This window comes from Nycticebus coucang, chromosome 16, assembly GCF_027406575.1.
Source record: "Nycticebus coucang isolate mNycCou1 chromosome 16, mNycCou1.pri, whole genome shotgun sequence".
Lineage (NCBI taxonomy): Eukaryota > Metazoa > Chordata > Mammalia > Primates > Lorisidae > Nycticebus > Nycticebus coucang.
In genome coordinates, this window is record NC_069795.1 from 7432272 (window position 1) to 7457532 (window position 25261).

The following is a 25261-nucleotide window of genomic DNA, read 5'->3' on the forward strand; positions in this document are numbered from 1 at the left end:
ATGACAGAGTCACACTTGCAGTTAGTATAACTATTCAAAGGTCTGTGATTCCTACCCACTATGACAAAGCCACACTTGCAGTTAGTATAACTATTCAAAGGTCTGTGATTCCTACCCACTATGACAGAGTCACACTTGCAGTTAGTATAACTATTCAAAGGTCCGTGATTCCTACCCACTAGGACAAGGTCACACTTGCAGTTAGTATAACTATTCAAAGGTCTGTGATTCCTACCCACTATGACAGAGTCACACTTGCAGTTAGTATAACTATTCAAAGGTCTGTGATTCCTACCCACTAGGACAAAGTCACACGTGCAGTTAGTATAACTATTCAAAGGTCTGTGATGCCTACCCACTAGGACAGAGTCACACGTGCAATTAGTATAACTATTCAAAGGTCTGTGATTCCTACCCACTAGGACAGAGTCACACTTGCAGTTAGTATAACTATTCAAAGGTCTGTGATTCCTACCCACTAGGACAAAGTCACACGTGCAGTTAGTATAACTATTTAAAGGTCTGTGATTCCTACCCACTAGGACAAAGTCACACGTGCAGTTAGTATAACTATTCAAAGGTCTGTGATTCCTACCCACTATGACAGAGTCACACTTGCAGTTAGTATAACTATTCAAAGGTCTGTGATTCCTACCCACTAGGACAGAGTCACACGTGCAGTTAGTATAACTATTCAAAGCTCTGTGATTCCTACCCACTAGGACAGAGTCACACGTGCAGTTAGTATAACTATTCAAAGCTCTGTGATTCCTACCCACTAGGACAAAGTCACACGTGCAGTTAGTATAACTATTCAAAGGTCTGTGATTCCTACCCACTATGACAGAGTCACACTTGCAGTTAGTATAACTATTCAAAGGTCTGTGATTCCTACCCACTAGGACAGAGTCACACTTGCAGTTAGTATAACTATTCAAAGGTCTGTGATTCCTACCCACTAGGACAAAGTCACACGTGCAGTTAGTATAACTATTTAAAGGTCTGTGATTCCTACCCACTAGGACAAAGTCACACGTGCAGTTAGTATAACTATTCAAAGGTCTGTGATTCCTACCCACTAGGACAAAGTCACACGTGCAGTTAGTATAACTATTCAAAGGTCTGTGATTCCTACCCACTATGACAGAGTCACACTTGCAGTTAGTATAACTATTCAAAGGTCTGTGATTCCTACCCACTAGGACAAAGTCACACGTGCAGTTAGTATAACTATTCAAAGGTCTGTGATTCCTACCCACTAGGACAGAGTCACACTTGCAGTTAGTATAACTATTCAAAGGTCTGTGATTCCTACCCACTATGACAGAGTCACACGTGCAGTTAGTATAACTATTCAAAGGTCTGTGATTCCTACCCACTAGGACAGAGTCACACTTGCAGTTAGTATAACTATTCAAAGGTCTGTGATTCCTACCCACTAGGACAGAGTCACACTTGCAGTTAGTATAACTATTCAAAGGTCTGTGATTCCTACCCACTAGGACAAAGTCACACTTGCAGTTAGTATAACTATTCAAAGGTCTGTGATTCCTACCCACTAGGACAAAGTCACACGTGCAGTTAGTATAACTATTCAAAGGTCTGTGATTCCTACCCCCTAGGACAAAGTCACACTTGCAGTTAGTATAACTATTCAAAGGTCTGTGATTCCTACCTGCCATGATAAAGTCACACTTGCAATCAGCATAAATGTGGCTTGTTGTACACATTCATAGTGGAGAAAATACTAAGTTTAGGTAGAGGTTATTAGAAATAAACTTCTCCTTTTCCCTTATCTGAGATCATGGGCCCTCCATGATTTCTCCGGGTTCAATGGACCTGGGATTACATCTGCCTGGGGATGGGGTTTCCAAATGCAGTAACTCCACCAATGTCACAGAATCAGACCCCCTATAGAATGCACCTTGACTGACATTTTTAACAGCTAGCCACCTCAGATACTGTGCCTTTTATAAAAATTGCCCAGGCACTTTGCAATTAGAATCACAATTCCCTTTCCAACAGGACATTATCACGGCACTCATGTTAGTAATGAGCATTACGTCACTGCTCACACAATTGGAACAAAATACCAGCAAAGAGACTATCCAGCATCCTCTACCCTAGAGTCATGGTACAGTTTCATCTGCCGTGAAGACAAAGGAGGAAAGAACAGAAAGCTCAGATACATACGCAATTCTTGGTCTCCACATTCTTTCTGTAGCATTTCTCAGAATTAGAAACGGACTTTTATAGTTAATATTCTACTCAGTCACATGTAACTTTCTCTTACTGTGGTTTCATCATAAGTCTTACCAGGAAAAAGAAAGCCAAGTCATCCAGAGTGCTAATTCAGACAATCCTTCCTCTTACAAAGCCTCCCGTGGCTCCACTGCTGACCAGACAAGTCCTGAACACCTTCAAAAGCCAAAAGGCCGCTTTTAAGCTCCACTTTCCCTCCCTCTCGGGCTCTGTTGGCTTTGGGGAGAGCCTGGCACACCTGTCCTTCCCCAGCTGCCCGTGCCCCATCTCGATGTGTGCAAGTCCTTCCCGAAGGTTCTTCACTCTCACCCTCTCTTGGTTAACTCCCACCTGTCCTTCAAAGGCCAGGTTGAACATTACCTCCTCAGTACTTAATTAAAAAAAACAAAACCCAGAAAAACCAAACACTTCTTCAGCGGTGGTGTAGTTTAAAGATTAAGAGTACCGGACCCTGTCTCTGTTAGCGCTCACTGGGTGACCCTGGATGACTTTCTCAACTCCTTTGAGGCCCAGTTCTCTCAGGCACAGGATGGCAATAATAATAATTTCTAGACCTCATCAAATAGTGTGAGGTAAAAATATATAAAGTACACTAAAACTCTGCCTGTTCAGGCTAATTACTATTCAAGGGTTAGCTACTATCATTATATCCTTATAAGAAGTGAAACACGAAGTATGATTTATTGAAAGAAATCAATAAATACGTTTCTTTACCTTAGATGAACAGCAGAGGGTTAATAGTCTGATTATATAAAGTTCTCATAAAAAAAATTCTCATAAATCAATAAGAACCTTCATCCCCTAAATGGGCAATGTTTGTAAACATACAATTTTAAAAAAAGTTAAAAAGTTGAAAAGACATTTCAATACCTTGACATTCACTCACTGACTCATTCATTCATGGTCCAAGAACTTACTGGGCCCCACCGCTGGGCAGGATGCTGGGAAAGCACCTCTAAGATCGACTCAGTCCTTGCTGTCAGCTAGTTTGTGATAGGGAAGAGAGCTGTTAAACGCAGCATTAGAGAGGAGATTTAAAGACATTGGTGGGAAGAACTAGGGAGAAGGTCGAAGGTGAATGAGAGGTAAGAACACTCAGTGTAGCCTGCGCCCTAGTCTGGGGTTCCTGGAGGCTTCCCTGAGGGATGGCCTTAAGTAGAGGAGTGAAGATTGAACAGCACTTCGGCAGGTGGGGGAGAAGTGAGTGTCGGGGCAGAGGGACACGTGGTGGTTGCAAAGGCCTGGGTGGGCACAGAGTGTGGGAAGTGGGGAGGGTCAGGGGCAGGCGGGAGAGAAAGGATCAGGTCCCGACAGGGGCAGAGCCATGCCATTCAGTGTTTGGGGGGCTCCTCAAAGACCTTCCCCTTCATCTTAGGAGCATGAGGAGCAACTCAAGTCTTAGTCTCAGGATTCATCTTGCTTTGTAAAGTGATCATTTTTATCATTTTTGGCACGGCGTGGAGAATTGACTGGAAAGGGACATCCTCGGTGCCTTCAGTGATCTAAACTGAAATCCCTGATGCACAGACACGAACGTGTTAGTAGCTTGAGAGAAGCCAGGCGTCTGAAAGGATCCAGATGGAGTCGACAGACATCTCCCACAGGGGACATTGGGGCAGGGATGTTGGGGGTGGGTGTAGTGAGGAGACAAGGTTTCAGAGTGACTCTTGGCTTTCCAGCACGGCCATGAGGTGGGCTGGGAGTGGAGCTGATTTCACTGATTCAGAGGACACTGATCTTCCTCTGTAATTTAAAAATCATGCATGTGTGATTAGACCGCGGGTTGTTTAGAGGTTTTGATACTATGTCAGTGTAGAGTCTTGTACATAATCCTGACTCAGCCTTAGGGGTGAGATCCAGGGTCCAGGTATGCGGGTGAGTGCTGGCAGCTGCCTGGGAGACACCAAAACAGTGGTAAGAAGTTGGGTCCATGTAGGGAGGGCTGCACGGAAGTTGGCTCAGTAGGGAGGGCTGTGCAGGAGGGACACCTTTGCTTGAGTCTACAAATGAAATTTGAACCACAGAAGTGGATGAGTTTCCCCTACAGCGGTGTTTTTCAACCTTTTTTTAATCTCACAGAACACTTGAACCTATACATTTCCATGGCACTCTTAAATTATGTTTATCAAAAAAATGAGTAAAAAAAAAAAAAAAAGAATGTGCTTTGAACTTCTTTCAAAAATGATTTAATTAATGGGCTTTAAATTTTTTGCAGCACACCTAAGATCTCATCATGACATACCAGTCAGCTGCTGCACACAGGTTGAAAATCACTGCCCTAGACAGCAGAGTGTGGACGAAGCAGCCCCAGACCGAGTCCTGGGCAGTCCTGGGGCCCGGCAGAGCAGGAGGCCCCAGTCCAAGAAATACAAAAGTACCAGGGACTCACCTTTCACCTAACAAATTACCAAAAACGTCAAAAGACACGGCAACTGACAAGCAGGCAGAAATGAATAACTTCATAGAGGAATTTCAGCTTTTAATACAGGGCAGCAATTAGACAATGCCTACTTAAACTTTTAAATTCTTGACTGATAGGCTCTGACACAGTAATTCTACTTCTAAGAATTAATAAGAAATACACCACAGAATCGCGTGCCAGAGTGTCCCCTGCATTGGTTATAATGTTAAAATATTCGCAGCAATCTGGATCACCAAGACTTGGAAATGGTTTCAGATTTAGAAAATACTTACAGGTTGAAATATTACTCAGGGTTCAGAAATCATGGCAAACTGCTCTCTTTCTCCCTATTTTTCTGTCTAGGTAAGATTAAAATAAAGTGCCTCTGAAATGTTGACAGCAGTTATCTCTCTGAAGGAAAATAAAATTAGACAGGATTATCACCTAGCCATTCCATTTTTATGCAGTTAATCTGAAAATTCAATTTCCCCAGCATAGACTGTTTCCAAGAACTCCGGCTTTTACTGTAAATGAGAAGGTACTCACTGTGTCGTGCAGAGAAACTTTCCACATGCTGTCGTAGCCAAATCTGATGAAATCATTTACTCTCAGAGATGTTTTACTTGCACAAATCCAAGAACCTGGTTTTCAGTTAAGTGTGCTGGGCTGTTATTTCATGTCAATGTGATGTTTGATTTCGCTGAATGAGAAGAGTCTACACTTCGCCCAAGGGGATTGCTGACAAAGCAGATTCTGTCAGTGCCTTTGCTGGGGCAGGTCCTTCACTCTGTGTTCTTTCTCGACCCTGTCCCTGGTAAACTTCTACTCATCCCTCAAAGCCCCGCTCACCTGTTGTCTCCTCTAGCACCAGGCAGTTCTCTTGATCCTCCCTCTGCCTTAGTGCCTGGTCCATACCTGGTGATAAAACCATATGGCGGCAATGATCTCTGGACTCAGAGCTGCCCAGATTTATCAGCAGTGTGGCTCATTTCAAGACACTGCACACAGTGCCATAGGCCAGAGAGGAATCCAGGCCACAGCTGGGTACATTGTTGCGGTGGGGGGAGGGTCATACACTTCACTGATGTGAATGATCAAACCAGAAATAAAGATTTAGACTTCCTGTTTTGAATCTTAACATAAAGAATGTCCTACAATATCCTACCTACAGGAGAAAATTAGTCACACATTTCTCAAATTGACAAAACCAACAAAATCCAAATATATTCAATTTAACCCAACCAATTACACTCCATGTGTGTTTCATGGCTCCAAAGGCCCTAAGTACACAGCCCTTCATGGACGAACGGTCCTGAGATTCCTTTCCTTTCGCTATCTGCTCCTTCACACCTGGTGTGTCCAGTGTGTGGCATGCTGGGAATCCAAGCTTGTTCAGTAACAAAATAATGGAGCTATTCAAATTTAGTTTCTGCTTCATCCCTTTCTGTTTCTATCTTATGCGTATTTTTAAATGTATGTAATGTGCTAGCGTGCAGGACAAAAAGTGTATCCAGTGTGCCCACGTGTCCCTGTGTATTCTTTTGCATGGGGAGAGAGAAGGTGACTACAAATTTTTGCGTTCATTGCTTTAGACCAATGCTTATAGAACTCGTATACAAATTCTCTAGGGGTCATTTGAAATCCAAGCTCTTATTCAGAAGGTCTGGCTGAGTCCGGAGACCCTGAATTGCTGACAAGCTCCCACGTGATGCTGAGGCTGCAGGTGCTTCACATACTTTGAGAAGTGCTCGGTTACTTCACTGGACAACACAACACAGAGCCCTGAGCATGGTTCCAGTCGCTATGTTCTCATTTCTTCCATAACTAGCATCGTCCCAGACAGGTAGAAGAGAAGGTCATTCATTCCATAAGTATATGTTGTAGGGTATAATGAAGGGTGACTTCTCTTATATGGAAATGTTAAGCAAGGGGTTCTAAGGAGCTTGCTGGATATAAGGCTTTACCTCAAGGAGAAAGTTCAAGGTCATTAGCAGACTTCGTTTAAAAAAAAAGCACTGTTTATAAGTCACCATACAGCATTACAAAATGATCCTGGAGTCAGCAATTCTTTTCCAGTGTTTGGCTCATATCTGGGAACTTCCCGTATGGGAAGCATAGCTGGAAACCAAGTTCTTGACCACTCCTGGTCATCAGAGTTCCTGCCGTGCTGACCGTGAGTAAAAGAGTGCTAAGTCAGGAGGCTCATCCATCTGACTAACACCAGCCACCTCCCTCCACTCTCATCCTGGGGGATCCCCAAGTGCTGGGAGCCAGTGGGTTGCCAATGTGCTTCTTCCAAAGGAAGAAAAGAAAAATAACACACACATGCACATTATTGACTGAATAAAATGAATCTCTTAATTCACAAGGTCTATCCTACAATTAATTCATGTTTTAGTGCCCCATTACAATGTTGAAAAGACTAGTCCAATTTGAACTATTTATATAACAGTTTAATTTTGGAGCCAGTTTGTACTATACGATAGTGGTTGCAAAAAGTTTTCAAATTTCAAATATCTAAATCTTCTAGAGTACATGTAACTGGTGTCAGTGCAAAGGGACACATGGTGAAGTTGGACAGGTGCTTCCTCTGAAACTGGGTCCCCAGCATCAGAAACAGGATGCAGCCCCCTGGAACTTGTTCTGCTCACCCTCGCAATGTGGTCAAAACTGATTAAAGACAATGAGGCAGAATGAAGACCATTAAATATGCCATTTTTGAAGTGAGTAGGTCCCTATATTAGAGCCCAGTTAGTCCATTCCTAATGCTTTTCCTTGCCTCTGTCTTTACCTCTATTTTAAGTCAAGAAATCCAACTTTCAGGGGGTGAAATTAGAAATAGGACCAGTAGAGAGACCTTGGTAATGCCTCATGTCTGTGCTGTGTGCTGTCTCCTATTTCCTCCGGGTCACTGGTAATAAAACCCGTGGAATGAGGAAGGCTAAAATGCTTGTCTTAGGGTTGTGGGGAGAGGCCAGGAGCTCCTCTAAGGGAAATGCCTTTCCCTGCTAAGCCGAGCTTTGGGGAGCAGAATCAGTAGGTGTGTAGAAGAGTTTTAAAGGGGAAAGAAGGGCCATATTGCCTCTGTCTCTCGATGGCTGGGTGACTACTGTTCACCCTAGGGAGTGAGTCCTCTGCCCACCACTCCACTTGGACAGGGTCACTAGCAGCTTAGCCGGTGGATATGTGTCACCCTCCCTCCACCTGCTGCTACTGCCCTCCACCCATTTCTTCCCTATTTTTCTGGCTCCTTCTCAGTTCCATTTGTATGTTCTTCCTCTTCTCCAAACTATTTTCTTTTCTTTTTTTTTTTTATAATTATTTATTTATTTATTTATTATGTGAACTTTTCTATCATTTTCTTTTTTTTTTATTGTTGGGGATTCATTGAGGGTACGATAAGCCAGGTTACACTGATTGCAATTGTTAGGTAAAGTCCCTCTTGCAGTCATGTCTTGCCCCCATAAAGTGTGACACACACCAAGGCCCCACCCTCCTCCCTCCGTCCCTCTTTCTGCTTCCCCCCCCCATAACCTTAATTGTCATTAATTGTCCTCATATCAAAATTGAGTACATAGGATTCATGCTTCTCCATTCTTGTGATGCTTTACTAAGAATAATGTCTTCCATGTCCATCCAGGTTAATACGAAGGATGTAAAGTCTCCATTTTTTTTAATAGCTGAATAGTATTCCATGGTATACATATACCACAGCTTGTTAATCCATTCCTGGGTTGGTGGGCATTTAGGCTGTTTCCACATTTTGGCGATTGTAAATTGAGCTGCAATAAATAGTCTAGTACAAGTGTCCTTATGATAAAAGGATTTTTTTCCTTCTGGGTAGATGCCCAGTAATGGGATTGCAGGATCAAATGGGAGGTCTAGCTTGAGTGCTTTGAGGTTTGTCCATACTTCCTTCCAGAAAGGTTGTACTAGTTTGCAGTCCCACCAGCAGTGTAAAAGTGTTCCCTTCTCTCCACATCCACGCCAGCATCTGCAGTTTTGAGATTTTGTGATGTGGGCCGTTCTCAGCGGGGTTAGATGCTATTTTCCTTTGGCTAAATTTAGACTTCAACATCTACTCCCGCAGCTTTAGGTGCCGCCCTTACTGCTTATGAAGCCCAGCCTTCCATGTCCATCCAGGTCTCTCTTGTCATTGCCAGGCCACCAGTCTACTGTCCGTGGTTCTTCCATTGGATTTCCCGCAGACACCCCAAATTAAATCCAGCCTGGTTTCATCCTCCATCACCCAGGTCAGCTCTCTCCTCTTACAGACTCTCAGGAACTGAAAAATACCCAATACTCACAGTTGACCTTGATATCCCTCAAAGCTTTTCCTTTTCTCTCTCCCCACTGCCACTGCCTTGGTTTCGATCTTGGGGCATTGCAGCAGGCCCATGTCCTGGGCTGTCCTCCCCTAAAGCATTCTCCATTGTACAGTCTTATGAATGACCCCCTGAAGCACTCTGCTGCCCAGCTCACTGGCCACATTGTCTGTGCACCAAAGCCTCAGCTCCTGAGGCCTTTCAGGGACTGGGCCCACCTGCCTTGGTCTTGGCGGCAGCCACCCCTCAGCCAGCTACCTGCCCCGGGCCATGCCGAATGACTGCAGTTGCCCGAATGGGTCAGTTCTCTCTTGCCGGCTCTCACAGGTGTCCTTTGAGACATCGCCCTTTCTAGAAAAGTGCACCCTTTCTGTTCCCATGGCTTCTGTGTAGGGAACTTTCCCTACACACTCCTGTCTCCCAGAATATATTTCTCAGCACAGTGAAGTTGTTTGTTTACTTGTGTATATCTAATTATCATAATTACCAAACTACTAATAACAACTGCCATTAGTTGAGAATGAATTTGTAACCAGTGCTGTATTGACAGTTTATACATGTAAAACTCTAAACTTTAGAGTAACTCCAGTAAAACTCTGGTAAAAATAAATGGAGGCTCAGATGAGTCGAGGAGTTTATGAAGGCCACACAATTAGTCAGGAGTGGTGATGGTACTTAGATCTTGGTCTGTCTGACTCAGAAGCCAGCTCCTTACCACCCCCACCTTGGAACGTGAGATGCCCTCTCCTCTAGTCCTGTATCTCCCACTCCCTAGGTCCTAACGGGGCTCCATGACTGTTGACAGCACGCATGAAGGAATGGAAGCCAAGGGAACTTGGAATGTTCTAGTTCTGAAAAAACAGCCCCAGGTCTCAGAAGGAACGCTCCTTAACAGGTTGTGCTGATGCCCTAAGCAGAGGGAAAGCAGTTCTGTGTCAGCCCCTACAGAACACACAGCTGTTAACTGATGGAGGATGCAGATGGTATCATGGCTGCAGAGTCAGTGTCCCCTAGTGCAGTGTGCTGAGTCACAGAAGGCTGTGCCTCCAGCCCCATTGATTGCTACAGTGCCCCCATCATCACCCAAGCCAGATGCTAACATCCACCTGCTTGCCCCTTCCTTTATGACCTACAGCTGTTTTATTTCCTAAATACTCCTCATTTCCATTCGCTGCTCATCTGTCCTGGCTGCCTTGGGCCAGACCCTCGAGGGTTCTCTTCCATCCCGCCACCCACTGCCAAAGTTTCACTCACTTTCTCCTGACCCCTCACCACTCTGTTTTCCTCTGAGGGCCAATCTCTTCAAAATGCAAATTTAATCTTTCAAAAAATGAGAGCTTGTCCAGGCAGTGCCATGTGTCAACCCTAATTATTCCTCATTTCTTACGTGGTAAAATCTAAACTGCCTCCCTGATGTCCAAAGTCTTTGGGATCTGGCCCTAAGACCTACCTGAGCTACATAAGATCTAGCCCTCAGCTACCATAAGATGTTCCGTCTCCCTTGCCTGAGCTGCCTCCCTTGTCCGCACACCTCCTGTGGACTCTCCCCCATGCACTTGCCGTGGCTCCCACTCACTGCCCCCTGGCCTGAGAGCCCCTGGGGCCTTCAACTCCCCCAGAGGTACCTGCCCCAGCCAAGTCCTCCACTTTACAAGCCAGGCCTTTTCTTTGCCACTAGAAAGAACAGTTTCACCACACTCACCATGTAGCACCATGCCTCTCCCTCCATGCACCTGTTACCCTGCCCAGGCAGCCCTTCTCTGAGGGAAGGGGCGGGGCCATGTTCGGCATAGTTGCTGTCAGGTGGCAGGCTCCAAAAGTTTTAATGGTTCATGACTCTGCAAATGAGTCAATGAATGAATGAATACATAGATTTAAAATAAATGCATAATGAATGAATGAATGTCAAAACACGGCTCCAAACATAAATGGTTTTCATGCATTTATCAGGGTGTATGGAGGTTTCTAAATTGTTTTTTTGAAGTAATTCATATTTATGCATTGTTTATCTCTGCGGGAGATGAGTTTTTATAATGTTCTGACTCAGACACTCTTGGAAGCTGAGCTAACCTCTTCAGTTCATTTAGTAGATAACTGTTAAGCTGTGACTCACTAAAACCTTCAAAGAGCACTGAGAAGTTCAACTGTAGTGTCTCTTTCTGAGAATGGCCTACGTCTTAGTTGTGGTTAATTGTCTCTGTAGTTACTTATGAGATTAGAGGTTTCTACTGGAGAAGTGCAATTGCCCTCACATGCATGTGGGCTGCCCTCCCCAACATGAATAAACAAAATTAGTATTGAAATTATTGTGAAGACCTCTATTTATATTCATTGACATTTTAGCAGGTTTATCAACAATATTGTTAAGGGGCCCAAGGATTTAAGTAGAGATTCTTGGCAAGGACAAGGCGAAGGAGGTAAGCTCGTGGCTCTGTGGGTTGGGCAGGCATTCCTCCCAATCCCCCTCAGTCCTTCCTATCACTCATCAAACCATCACCTTTGATGTCCAAGACAGGCTTCTTAACATCAAAGGGCAGGCTGAGTGTTACTTTGGACAGACCATTACCAACTTTTCATTCATTAGACATAGAACCTAATTTCTCAGATGCTATTCAGATTATCTTATTTTAAATAAAAACTAGAAAAGACAATTGACATAAATTGTAAAACACATATAATTTAGGACTGAAAATTATGATACGGGTCTGTGAACCCCAATAGGATCCCCCACACCACCCCAAGCACTGAATCATGGTGCTGTTTCCTTAGAGCTGCCATTATTTTCCAATCGTCAACATATCATCCACTCACTCACTCACCATCCAACGCACATTTAACACTAACGTTGTCTTTGAAATACATAAAGGTGAATGACACGTGGTCCCAGAAGTACACCATCTAATGGAGGAGATGACAAGTCCATCAATGGTTATTGTATCAAGCAAAATAGACCCTTCCTGCCTTCTCAGTGTTCCACCGACACATCTATACTTCTACCATGAAAGCTGATACTCACTGGTATTAACTCCAAAAGGCTATAAGCTGCTTACTCGTGTCTGTAATCCTAGCACCTGGGAGGCCAAGGCGGGTGGATTGCTTGAGCTTAGGAGTTCGAAACCAGCCTAACCAAGAATGAGACCCCATCTCTACTACAAATAGGAAAATAGAAAATCTAGCCATTGTTTCATGGTGAGCATCTGTAGTTTGAGCTACTCGGGAGGCTGAGGTAAGAGGATTGCTTGCTTGAGGCCAGGAGTTTGAGGTTGGTATGAGCTATGATTCCACAGCACTCTACTCAGGGTGACAGAGTGAGACTGTCTAAAAAAGAAAAAAGGACTTTGTCTTATTCTTTTCTACATTGTTTACCTGGTTCACATGAAAAAGTACTAAGGATTTCCAGGAGAACTGACTCCCTCTCACTGAAAGAACCAAAGAACTCTTCATAGATTTTCTATAGGAAGAAGCAAGAGGAGAAAGAAGATTGATGACAAGAGAAATTGCTCAGTAAAGAGTAAAATCTGTGTCAAGTACACTATTCGTGCCGGAGGGCTCATCAGTTATCCCTGATTTTCAACCATGGCTGCCTGTAACAAACCACAAATGCCTCGACTCAACACAGGACGGTCAAGCCCAAATCTCCTGGGAGGGGTGGGGTTGTGAGAAGGCCCCTAGCCCTGATCCTTTTGAAAAAGCAGCTCACCCTTTGCTTTTAATGTGTAACCATAGTAATCACTGGGCTACCTCAGGAAAGTTTGTATGAGGCCAGACTGGGAGCTACACTGGCAACCACTTAAATCCTTCCAACAGGCCAAAAATGAGCCAGGATCATCTAGCAAGATGGATTGAAAGGGCAGAGAGCAGCCACAGGGAGAACATGTAGGAGGCTGCTGAATTCGTCTAAGCAATGCATGAACTTGGGGGGATCATTATGTTCATTTGCCCTTGGGTAAAATTTGCACACCTGTTGGATGTGGAGTGGCGATGGGTAAGCAGGAGCTGAAAACACTCTGGGGTGTGCTGCCTGGATGGAGAGGAAGATTTGTATGAACAGCACAGGATATTGAGAGTGACGTGGTGAGCTGGGCTCTGCGCACGTGTGCTCTGAGGTCCATCTCCAGGAAGTAAATCTGAGGCTGGAGACAGAGGTCGGGGAATCACTGCTCAGAAAACTCAGAGTTGACCAGACAGGAGTGATGAGAACTGCAGAGAAGAAAACTACCAGGAGAAGGAAGCAGGCGAGGGCCGAATCTGCGCAGATGGAAGCAGAGAGGAGAGATTCTCCAGCAAAGGAACTGGAGAAAGAGCAGCCAGATGGTCGAGCAGCTGTGTAAATTCACAAGAGCAGACAACCACGAAGGTGAGATATCCAGAGGGCAGAGATTCCAGTGAGGTTAAGGAGTCACCGATTCACTGATGGCACTAGGGGCGTGAGTTTTAGAAAGGAGGGGACACCTACTTCTCTAAGGCAGGCAGGAAAGAGGAAAGGACACATCCATGGCACATGCACAGGGCTGGACAATTCAGTTTTCAAGCCCACTCTAGAAAAAGCACTACCTTTGTTGCAGAATATCCCTAAGGCCACCTTCAAAGTACCTCTTGGGAAGCTGTGCACCAATACTAGTGCCTAATCCACCCTTGAAAGCGATTTTGGAACACTTTCTAGAATGGCCGTCAGAGCTGTCATCATATGAGGTCCGACAATTAAGATTGTAAACTTATCCTAAAAAAGGCGCTTGGAAGGGTGGGCTAGGCACCGGTGCTGGAGCATGGCTTCTCAAGGGAGGACTTGTAAGGTGCCTGTAGTGGTATTCAGTGATGAGGTAGGTAGCACTTTATTTAGGATGAGATCATGCAATTAACTCTCCGACCTCCCACATTAGGGCATCAGGTAACTGTTTACATGGCAGATGACAAGGAAATCTAATGCTCGAAAGCCCCGTCCTATGTTGTTATTGTTGTGAAGAATTGGATGCTCCAGACACAGGAGATACAATATGGACAAGGTACTTGCTCTTATGAGGTTCCTTTTCTACTGATGGAGAGAGGAAGAAAGACAAGTGATAGAAAAACTTTGAGGAGTAAAGAATGAAAGTCGAAGAAGTGTGATCTTAGCAAAGAGAAGGATGCTCTGGGGCTTTGGTACCAGAGGCCAAGCTCAAGGACACAGAACAAACCTGACTAGTTCCTGAGTTGCACAGAGGAAAGGTAAGGAGAGGAAGCAAGTAGTGAGCTGCAGGTTAGGGTCCCGCAAGGCTCCCAAGCTGGAGCTGGTGTCTTTGTTCAACCCATCATGACTTTGCCCTTGCCAAGCCTCCCGGGGTTGGAGATGGGCCAGACCTCAGTGATAAAGGTTACTGGGGATTACAAATACCACATTAGAAATACAAACATTTGAAAACCACAGAATGTAAATGCGTAAGGTCAAACGCACTCATCAGCTGGTGGAATCTATACAGTAATTGAGCACATTAAGAAGCCTACTAACTATGCGTCTCATCTCGGGAGAGCTGTAATTTAGCATCGCTACCTATCAATTAGTCCTGTTTTCCTCATCTGTAAAATGAGAGGGTTGGACCAGATGACCTCAAAGTTCTTCTCCTCCAGCATGGCCAATGGCAAATGATAAAGCGCACGTGAAATTCTGAAGGTTCATTTACTTCTTTAACAGTGGCGTTGAAGTTTTAACTATCGACGTTCACAAATGCAGCTTCAGTGCTCCAGTAACCCTGGTAGGTCTGTACACACAAAGCTCTTAGTTTTATGAACCATCCTGGTTTCAAATAAATTGCCCTGTGAAAAGACACAACCTAAATTCTGGTGGGAGAAATCTCATGTGACATGGATAATTGAATAGGTCATTGACAGGACATGGAAACACTTGAACTAGAAAATTATTAGAAATGCATAGGTTTTAATATTTGCAAGCTTGGAAAATTACTTTGTGAATATTGAAAGAAAAAGAGCTTTTCAATTACGAGGATGATAATAGATAGGGATATAAAATAAAAGCTTTGCAAATGTGACTGATCTTTCAGAGCTAAGATGAATTTAGAGCAATATATGTAGGAACTCTTCTAGCTCTCTTAAAAATTGTGGATAAGAAGTATGGGGAAACCTCAAAGCACTCAAGCTAGACCTCCCATTTGATCCTGCAATCCCATTACTGGGCATCTACCCAGAAGGAAAAAAATCCTTTTATCATAAGGACACTTGTACTAGACTATTTATTGCAGCTCAATTTACAATCGCCAAAACGTGGAAACAGCCTAAATGCTCACCAACCCAGGAATGGATTAACAAGCTGTGGTATATGTATACCATGGAATACTATTCAGCCATTAAAAAAAATGGAGACTTTACATCCTTCGTATTAACCTGGATGGAAGTGGAAGACATTATTCTTAGTAAAGCATCACAAGAATGGAAAAGCATGAATCCTATGTACTCAATTTTGATATGAGGACAATTAATGACAATTAAGGTTATGGGGGGGGAAGCAGAAAGAGGGATGGAGGGAGGGGGTTGGGGCCTTGGTGTTCTTTACTCCTCAAAGTTTTTCTATCACTTGTCTTTCTTCCTCTCTCCATCAGTAGAAAAGGAACCTCATAAGAGCAAGTACCTTGTCCATATTGTATCTCCTGTGTCTGGAGCATCCAATTCTTCACAACAATAACAACATAGGACGGGGCTTTCAAGCATTAGATTTCCTTGTCATCTGCCATGTAAACAGTTACCTGATGCCCTGATGTCACACTTTATGGGGGCAAGACATGATTGCAAGAGGGACTTTACCTAACAATTGCAATCAGTGTAACCTGGCTTATTGTACCCTCAATGAATCCCCAACAATAAAAAAAAAAAAATTGTGGATAAGAGCTAACCAGGTCATTACTAGATCCCGACAAACTAAAGTGAAATGTGATTAGTAAGCAAAGAAAACCAGGTAGTGGCTAGCTACTATTGTTTAATAGTGCAAAAATTACTTTTCTTATGCAATGAGACTTCTGAATAGCACTGTACATAATCCGGAAAGAAACTTGAGTATGTGTGCCTTTCCAAACAGCTATATTTATCACACATCTTGTCATTGAAATCAAAGTTTTTAAGGCTCAAACAGCACTAAGTCTGTAAGTTATTTATTTGTAAATTTAGTCAAAAATGAATAAGTAATCACTACTTTTAAAAGCATGTTTGATGTATTGCTGTTGAATGGAGTCTTTAACATAACCAGATACACTGAGTTTTATACCCAAAAACCTTTGCTCATGCAGATAAATTGAGGTTTCAGTCTTTACAGTGTAGGGCAAAAGCATTGATCAGTTGAGTTCCTGACAAAGTTCATATTATATTTTTATTTGCAATCTCATAGAGTAGTGCACAATCATTTTTAAGCACTGGAAGTTTCAAAAGTGGGAGCTTCCTTCAAATCAGTAAGATTTATACTACTTGAAATGAAAAACAGTGGGGAGAAGTCGTGCCCGAGGTCGCGATGAATTGCTTTGCTTAGACCTTCCAGGATGCCCCTGTGAGGTTTGGGTGTTTTGGTTCCCCCCGTTTCTCCTTTGGTGCCACCTGGGTTAATCAGGTGAAAGCACCCTGGGACCTTACCTGGAGTGCAGGTGCTGGGGCCCAGGCTCAGATCAAGACTCCAGAGATCTGGGAAGTGATGGAAAGCTGGCTCTGCAGGGGAAGCTAGTATGCAAGCAGAACCCACTGTTGTGACATGACCTTGTGATGGCTGAGCAGGCCGTCCACACCAGGAGGCTGGGCCTTCTCACAGGGCCTCTGTCCCCACCACCCAGCGCCCCTCATCCACCTCCAAGACACAGCCAAGACAGAGCCATGGGGCTCTGACACAGGCCTACAATTTTTATGGGTGAAAGACAACACCCTAGTATTATAAATATTTGTATCTGATTATAGCTCCAGAGTTTTTAAAAGCTATTTGACAACAAAAGCTACCAAGTAGAAGTAGCTACCACAGAGGACTAGAAAGGTACACAAGTGCCTTCTTATTCTTCAGAGGTGTTAGAGGATGCCTCTGAAATTTTTTCTAAAAGGTTCTGGAACCTTAGCTAAGGGATGTGCTCAAGTCTCAGACTTTAGTAGTTGTTAAAATTGCCATGGACCTCACTCTTCTAGTCTCCACCGCGTGCTAGGTTGCGGGCTTTTGCCATTTGTTTCTGTTTATCCCCTTGGTGGTGGATAAATTATTATAAGTAAGTGGAAGTATTAGGGAAGTATGGTAACATCTCCAGGTAGTCCCTGAAATAATTAGAGAGAATAAGAGCAAGTAAAGTTTTAGCAAGAAAGGAAAAGTTGGCTCAGTACCTGTGGCTCAAGCGGCTAAGGCACCAGCCACATACACCCGAGCTGGCAGGTTCGAATCCAGCCTGGGCCCGCCAAACAACAATGACGGGTGTTGTGGCAGGCGCCTGTAGCCCCAGCTACTTGGGAGGTAGAGGCAAGAGAATCGCTTGAGCCCAGGAGTTGGAGGTTGCTGTGAGCTGTGATGCCATAGTACTCTACCCAGGGCAACTGCTTGAGGCTCTGTCTCAAAAAAAAAAAAAGGGAAGGAAAGGAAAAGTTTATTTTAATGGTGTGGACAGCAAACTCAGCCCCATGCTAGAGATAGCAGACATCATAGAAAGTGGAGTGCTGAATTTTACATACAACTTTGAGGGCCGTCAGTTGCTTCTTAGAAATGTCCCAGGGTCTTGATCAACTCTGTTCCGTAACAACTCATATCTATCTGTCAGAAAGTCCCAGGGACATTGATCAGTAGTCCAAAATGACCAGCTCCCCAAAACAACCCACCTGCAAGGTCCCAATTAGCCCCATCCCCATAACAACTCAGACCAGCCTGACCCAGCCCAATCCAAAATAGCCAAAATAGCTCGTCCTCAGCTGCCAAACCACGTCGCCACATCTACCCACCTACCTAAAAGGCGCACACGAGCCATGCCTGTGACTACTCAGATCTCGTGTGCCTTCGTTTCAGACGAGCTCCACACACACTCCCACAGGTGGTTCTTGCCTGCACAGTCTGTCCCCCTGGTGACCTTCTGCATGAGATGTGATGACCTACATGGAACGGTGGTGGCCGTTCCTGGCAGCAGGGCCTGGGGGAGGCTGCGGCATAAGCAGGACAGTGCGTGGGCTTGTTTCTTTCCAATTAGAAAAATGGAAAATGCTACCATCCAGCTCAGTGACCAGGAATGCCCCTGGTAGACTGCCTTGGCAACGACAGACTTCACAAAAGGACCTGTCAACGCATTTTCCAGCCATTTGGGGAAAGCAAGAGTCATATGCCTTTTCTTAAGCTGCAAATGTTTAACTGATTGTCCATTTCTTTCCACTATCTCCTCCCCTCTCTGTTCGCATACTACAACCCAGTTTAATTGTGTTTCTTCCCCCAGAGGAATTTGGGTTGATCTTTTCTCTTTAGGTTCTACTCAGCATAGGAAGAGTTCTGATGAGGAGTTCCAGGCTCTTCCACCTGCTGGGGAACCCTGAGTTAGTCAGATACCCACTCTGGACGCCAGGCTGTTCACCTCTGGTGGGAGAGAGGGTTGGACTAACTTCACTGAAACTCTTTTAAGTTTATCTATGAAGTGAGATGTGAAGTAAAAAGCAGCAGAAGGCTGACCAGACTCCAGTGTGGGTTTATTTAAACTGGTGCAACAGGTTACAGGAGCGCCTTTCCTTGGAGAGGCTCGGCCTGGTCCTGTTACTGAGAGGATTTGGCCAGGTGCACTGGGCTGGAGCTCGGCTGCTCTTGGTCCTCTGTGAGGCCTGATTGGAATGGGGTGACACACAGAAGTGCCACAGGCTACCAGGGAAATCAGCCTGTAAACACATCTGCCATGTGTGAAATTGCTTACGATGTACGTGACACAGAGAATTACATTGGACCCAGGGGACACATTCCTTTATGTATTAATATGTTTATAAACATTTTTAGCTTGTTAATATAAAGCAAAGGATGAGGAATAACATTTTGGCTTGGCCTTGCCATAAATACACTTCTCTATTGGTCAAATTCACAGACTGTTGTCATATTCTCCTGATTTTGGCAAACTGGGATATTCACAAATTCATTTACTAGTGTTCCATTCTCACTCCATGTTAGGAATGTTAGCTAGAGGGAAGCATTTTGGAGATATGGTGGGAAAGGTGCAGAGCTGGAGCCAGACAGAATGGGTTCAAATCTCAGGTCTTCTGGTTATGCCTTTGATGGGGGGAATTACTTAATATCCTAGAAATGAAGTGAGATGCCTCTGAAAGACAATGAGGCTGGCAACTTTGGACAAGTGACTTTGTCTCCCTGGTTTTCAGTTTCCTTATTTGGAAAAAGAGAGATGATAAAGCTCACCCTAACATTGCAAACAGGGAGTGGAATGCACCTAGCCCAGTGTGCTCAGGTCAGGATCCAGCACAGGGCAGCTGAGTTTAGCCCTCAGCCTCCCAGGGCTTGTGATCTGACCAGGATGTAGGAGGCGCCAATGCCCACTGCATGCTCAAGTTGGAACCCAGAGCAGGACTCATTCTTAGTAGCACAGACACTTGCTAGGTTTTGTTCAGCCGAGAGAAAATACGATTTAGGACGGTGCAGACATGATTAGACTGCACCAGGATGGGAAAGCTGAGCCTGGACAGGCCTTGAAGGGCCTTGAAGGATGGATTATGGGATTCTATTGGGAAAAAGAAGAACATTCTCCAGGGATGGGAACTGTACCAGCAACAGAAGCTAGGTATGGACGAGAGCGGCAGCAGGGCCTCGGAGGGGCAGGTGGGTAAGGAGTGAGGGAGAGTCGGAGTCAGGCTGTGGGGAACCTAGCTCAGTGGGTCCCTCAGATAGTTCCAGGGCACAAGGGTAGGCACTTTACTGTGAGCACTTTCCAGAGATCCAGTTAAGGCTGCCAATAACCATAAGCTTCCCTGACTCCCAGGGACCCTGGGTGTTCTCTTGGTGTGAAACCTACTCTCTGACCCTCTTCTCTGATGTTGGAGAGGACCGTGGTTTCTCCCCACACTGGCTCGATCAGTAAGCATTCAATGTACGGTTTACATGGATTTCCCACACACCCATATATGTTTTCCACTCAAGTTTCTGCTTTTTCCTAGACCCACCCAAATTCCAAAGCAAGGCTCATTTGCACGCCAAGTTCATATTCTTTCTCTTTGTCACTTTCTTTTCCTCAGAAAATGGAAGGGAAAGTTTGCCTTTTTTGATGCCTCCCCATATTTTTAACAGAAAAGAAAGAACACCCCCCTCCCCGAGAAAACCCCAATAACTACAAGGTGTGGTTTCTAATTCAATTTACATTGAGAACAGTTGTTTCCAAAGCCAAACCCAGTTTTTTCATGTCTCAACCCCTGTCCATCAAGTTTGGGTGGTGATAGGGGGCAACCCCTTTTATAGGTTAACCAAAAAAAGACTGCTTGTAGAGACCTAGACTCTGGAATTCAGGCTTTCTTTATAAAATAAGGGTTTTATTTTTTGTTAGTTAGTTTGTTTGTTTGAAAGCAGAACTGTATAAAGAGGGAATCATGTCTTTAAGTAGGAAAATAAGGGCGGGTATGATGGCTCATGCCTGTAATCCCAGCACTCTGTGAGGCCAAGGCAGGTGGATTGCCTGAGCTCAGGAGTTCGAGACCAGCCTGAGCCAGAGCCAGACCCCGGTCTCTAAAAAAACAGCTGGGTGTGGAGGAGGGCACCTATAGTTCCAGCTACTTGGGAGGCTGAGGCAAGAGGATCACTTGAGCCCAGGAGTTGGAGGTTGCCGTGAGCCATGATGCCACAGCACTCTACTCAGTGTGACAGAATGAGAGTCTGTCTGAAAAAAAAAAAGGAAGGAAAATAGGAATAAATTTTGGAAATGCTTGTTTCTACTGATTCATAAAAGAGAAGACGGAAGTGGCTGCCCCAGTGCGCTCACAAACATGAACTCTCATGAACTTTCCGACATCCCTGTGGCGAGAAACTCCAGCTGCTTTAAGGAAGAGCCTTGTGTGCAGCCTGGTGTTGGGAAGAAGGGTGGTGGGGGACCTGCAGTGGACAGAGAAGTAACCAACTTCTGTTCACTGCTCCCCACATGCCTGTGACGTGCTAATCACCTCAGAGGCTCAGGACACCAGTGCACCTCCCGCGAGGACACCGCGGCTGGGGGCGTGGAAGGGCGCCCTGGCCTGGAAGGGCACAGCGGCTGGGGCGTGCACGCCTGGAATTCACATCCGAGAATGCAGGCTTCCAAAGTCCCAAGAGACCCAGCTGCCACTCTTAGAATGATCACAGCCTGTCTGGGGCTTTCCTCCCCCTCCTCCCACTTTTTTTCTGTGTACAGTTTCAAGTGCTCTTATCACATAATGGTATTCTCCTATCTAGATATTTCCAGATTGTGTGTTACTCATTTCACTCTTGCTAAGAATTGCTAGACTGCAATTCTGTTTTAAATCCACCCACCTATTTTTCAAAATTACTAAAATACAGCACATTACCTTTCACTGAAGTTTTGCTTAATCACAGTATAGCGCTGAAAACCCAGCAGACAGTGCCAGCAAAACAAACTTTCGCAGCAGCTAACTGCTCTGGGGGAAACTGGCCTGGCTTGCTTCCTCATTTTCTCTCCTTTGGTATTACATCTCTGTCGGAGCTTATTTCGTTCAAAAGGTCACCAATCTTAGGAAAGGACAATGCTTGAAAGTCTTGCTTGAATCGTGGCAGTAAGGAGCAGATTTGGACACGGCATTATCTGTCCCTTTCTATTGGAAGCACATTCAAGAACAGGCTTGTAGTTTATTTGTAGTTATTCAGAGCATCTCAGAAAACCAAAGCATGTTGCTCACCAAAACTAGATTTCCCCTGGTTCTGAAAAGACCTGAGCTGCTGGAATCCTTCTTCATGTCTGCCGTGATTTTCACAGTTTATGTAACTATAGAAACACACGTAACCACTCCTCCAAAGCAAGCATGTTTTTCTTAAGTCATGATGGATGTTAATTTATTGAATGACTCAGTTGATTTTAAGGAGGAAAGGGAATGTTCTAACCATACGTAGAACAATAGAGGACAAGAAACTTTCACCATGAACAGACTTAGAAGCAGCCCCACTCCACTCTGCTTCGGCAACCAGTGATACTCTCTGCCCCGACTTTCATGTGGGTGTGAGCTGGCAGGGCACCCCAAGCCCTCCCGCACCCACCTTCCCATGCATCCCTCAGTCTCTCCACTATTTCCATCCTTCAAACCCCGACAAGCTCAGGACCTCCCTCCTCCTCTTCTTCTCTGAGTCAGGGTGGTGCTGTTTATTATCCATGCATCTTCAGGAAGTCCCTCTCGTCCACAGCCCGGAGGTCAGGAAACTCTTTGGTCTCTACCTCCCTCTCTGACAGCTCGTTCCTTCTCTTCTTGGTGGACTTTCTTCTTCTCCACCTTTCTTAATTATGTTCCCCTTGGTTTTATGCTCATCTTCTTTTATTTTCTCTTTATAATCCTTCTTTCTATTCCCCCTACGTCCCCCCCCCATTCAGAGCCCACAACTTTGCTTGTTGCTCGCCACACCGTCTCCTCTGAGACCTAGTCCGGGTTCCCAGTATCGCTGGGGATGAGGATGAGAACTGTCAGAACTGGCTTGTCCCAAACGGACCTCATATTACTCTCCTTAAATCCAGCTACTTCTCCTCATTCTTGGTTCCTATCAATGGTGTCCCCGTTTTCCCATCTCTGCATCTTTAAACTCCCTCTCCACTCCGATCCTGTCCAGTGTGAGCCCCAGATTCCACCTGAGGATGTGCCTTGCCCCCCCGTCTCCCCATCTGTTCCCAGGGCCAGTGCACGGGTCCAGACTTCATTCCTTTTTCTCAGCCTCTCAAAACCCCTCTGGCTAGTCATTGGCTATCACTGACAGACTGATATGTCTAAAGTGCAGCTCAGACCCCCAAACCTTCAGTGACTCCTCACTGCTCACCAAACTGACCTGCGAATAGTCAGTCCCAAGCAGCCAGCCATTGAGTCCCACCTTCCCGGCGGAGCACTGAAGGATATGATTTCTAGAGATGAACGTCCCTGCTGCTGGAGCTGTGACTGCAGCCAGTTACTTAACCTCTAAAGAGGTGAGCAATAAAGCCTTCCTGGTGAGGTTCCTTGAGCACCCAGAGTGTGCCCAGCCTTCCGAGGCTGTCAGCCTCATCCTGACTGCACCATCACTGTCGTCATGTCCTAGCCCTCTCCTCAGGGAGCTCAGGCCTGTGCACCCCGCCTACCTCCTGCTCCCTCCGGCCCATCACCTCATGTCATGTCACTCTCCCGACTCAGAAGACCTCTTATGCTTCAAGGCTCACCTCAGATGCCCCAGCGCCTCTTCCAAACATCCCAACGGGATCTGGTCCTGGACTCTCCCAGCCTTTTGTTAGGGCCCCTCAGGTAGTTTTCATCACAGGCCGCTGGGCACATGCTCTCTTTTGTCCTGTGGGTATTTTTTCTTTCACTGTTTTTCTACCTCCATTCATGTCTACATCTCTTTTCCGCAGCAGCCTGGAGGCTCCTTGAGCTCCAGGACTAGGACTCCTGCATGCAGATCATCCCACCAGGTAGGAAACTGCTGGCCCCTGAGAGGAAGCCCCAGCAGGAATGTGCTTGGTGAAGCTCACTGAGGATTAAAACGATCCAAAATCTGAATGGGAGTTGATTAAAACACTTAGTAAGCACACGTGTCTACCAAACGCGAGCGAGGCCAGCCGTTCCTCAGACACTGACATGCTGTGCAGAAAGCATAGTGGAGGAAACAGTCCCGGGATATAAGACTGGACAAGTTAATATCCATAATTATATCAATTTATGCATAAACATACAGCCCTCACGCAGCCTCAGACTACGGAATGCCGTGGACTGGCACGGGCCGCTCCCAGCTGGGCTGAAATGCGTTTGATTGTAATCACAGGAAAGTGTCTCTTACAAGTTTTAGTCCTATAAGATTTCATCTTTAAAATGGGAAAAATCTTAGAAAATTCTTTTCAACTTAAAATCTAAAACACAGTGAGGGCCAAATACCTTTATGACCACAGGTATGCTAACACAGCCCAGATCCAGACACAGCGTCCAGAGGGGACGGAAATGGGGCTAATCACGTCGTTTTCTGGGTTTGCCACTCCAGGGATCAAATCACCCCCAAATTGCAGCGAATTCTTCTTTTTTTTTTTCTCTTGCTTTCTTCCCCAGGATCAGACTCCCACGTGGAATCCTGCTGGGTCTACATTTACTTTATTTCAAGTTTCATCATTTTCCTTCCAGAATAGCCTACTAGTTTCCGACTTTCCTCCATAGATGGGGTTTACACAACGACTGTATCAGAAGCACAGGGGGCCCGTTTTCTGCTCACTTCTTAATAAGCTACCTCCACCCATCCTCAGCCCCATCCCATCGACTTTGTAATACTAGACAAGGGAGAAAACACTCCAGTTAGCAGTCTGCGGATAAATGTGCTGTATTTGCAAAACACTTCAAATAAATAGCTCCATGTTGTGTTTGCAGGATGAGATAGATGTGGGTTCACGGTGCAAGTGAAGATGCAATTATTGCAAAAATTATGCCTTTCATGTCAGTGTGTGTGGATGCAAAACATATTGCTGAGGAATTCTTTGAGCCAAGCCCTGGATGTGCAGAGAAAAACATTAGGTAAAATCTCCATTGTCAATGAGTTTCCAGCTCTGTAGGGGAAAGGAACAAATAAGCATTGTAAAACAGGGCCCAGCCAGGGGGACCAGCTGAGTCCAGGAACAGAGAGAATTCCACAGAGTCCCCACCCAGGCCTGGAGGGCCAGAGAATGTTCCCTCTTGTGGATGCCATACCTGAGTTTAGGCCAATGGAGAATGTTGGTAACTTCAGTATAAGTAATTAAATTGTACACATGGTGATGCAAAAAGTAAAATAAAATAAAAATATTCATAGGGGAGGTGGACATGGTCTGCAAATTAAAAAATATGGTGCATGTAAAGCTGCCTGCAATGGGTGTCTAACCGATTCCCAGATCCAAACACGAAGTAGATCTCTTTCTGAAGTCACCAGCAGGACGCTGCTGCTGCGGCGAATTCACGTACATTTCATTACGGTTTATAAAAGTAGATACAACCCGTGTAAGTAAATGATTTAATCAAATGGCCTTTGCAGGTTTACTCATTTTTCCTTTCTTTCAACTTTTATTTAATGTTGTATTGTGTGTGCGTGTTTGTCTTTATAAATTCACTTAAATCCTTTTGGGAATAAAGTGGAAAC

The 25261-nt window shown here is 45.0% G+C and overlaps 1 protein-coding gene across 10 annotated transcripts in view; it reads right to left on the bottom strand.

The window, feature by feature from the left end:
- The window catches only part of KCNJ15 (potassium inwardly rectifying channel subfamily J member 15), a 45345-nt gene that overhangs the window by 13580 nt on the left and 6504 nt on the right, over positions 1-25261 (bottom strand). The window contains exon 1 of one of the 10 annotated variants that reach the window (XM_053565616.1): positions 5513-5552. The exons of 2 other annotated variants lie outside the window; for them this stretch is intronic. The gene's annotated coding sequence lies outside the window, so the exon portion shown is untranslated. Of the gene's footprint in view, positions 1-2193; positions 2218-2316; positions 2546-3132; positions 3286-4956; positions 5050-5209; positions 5378-5512; positions 5553-25261 lie in introns of those variants that run through there. 7 more of the 10 variants (XM_053565608.1, XM_053565615.1, XM_053565609.1 and 4 more) reach the window with 7 other exon arrangements.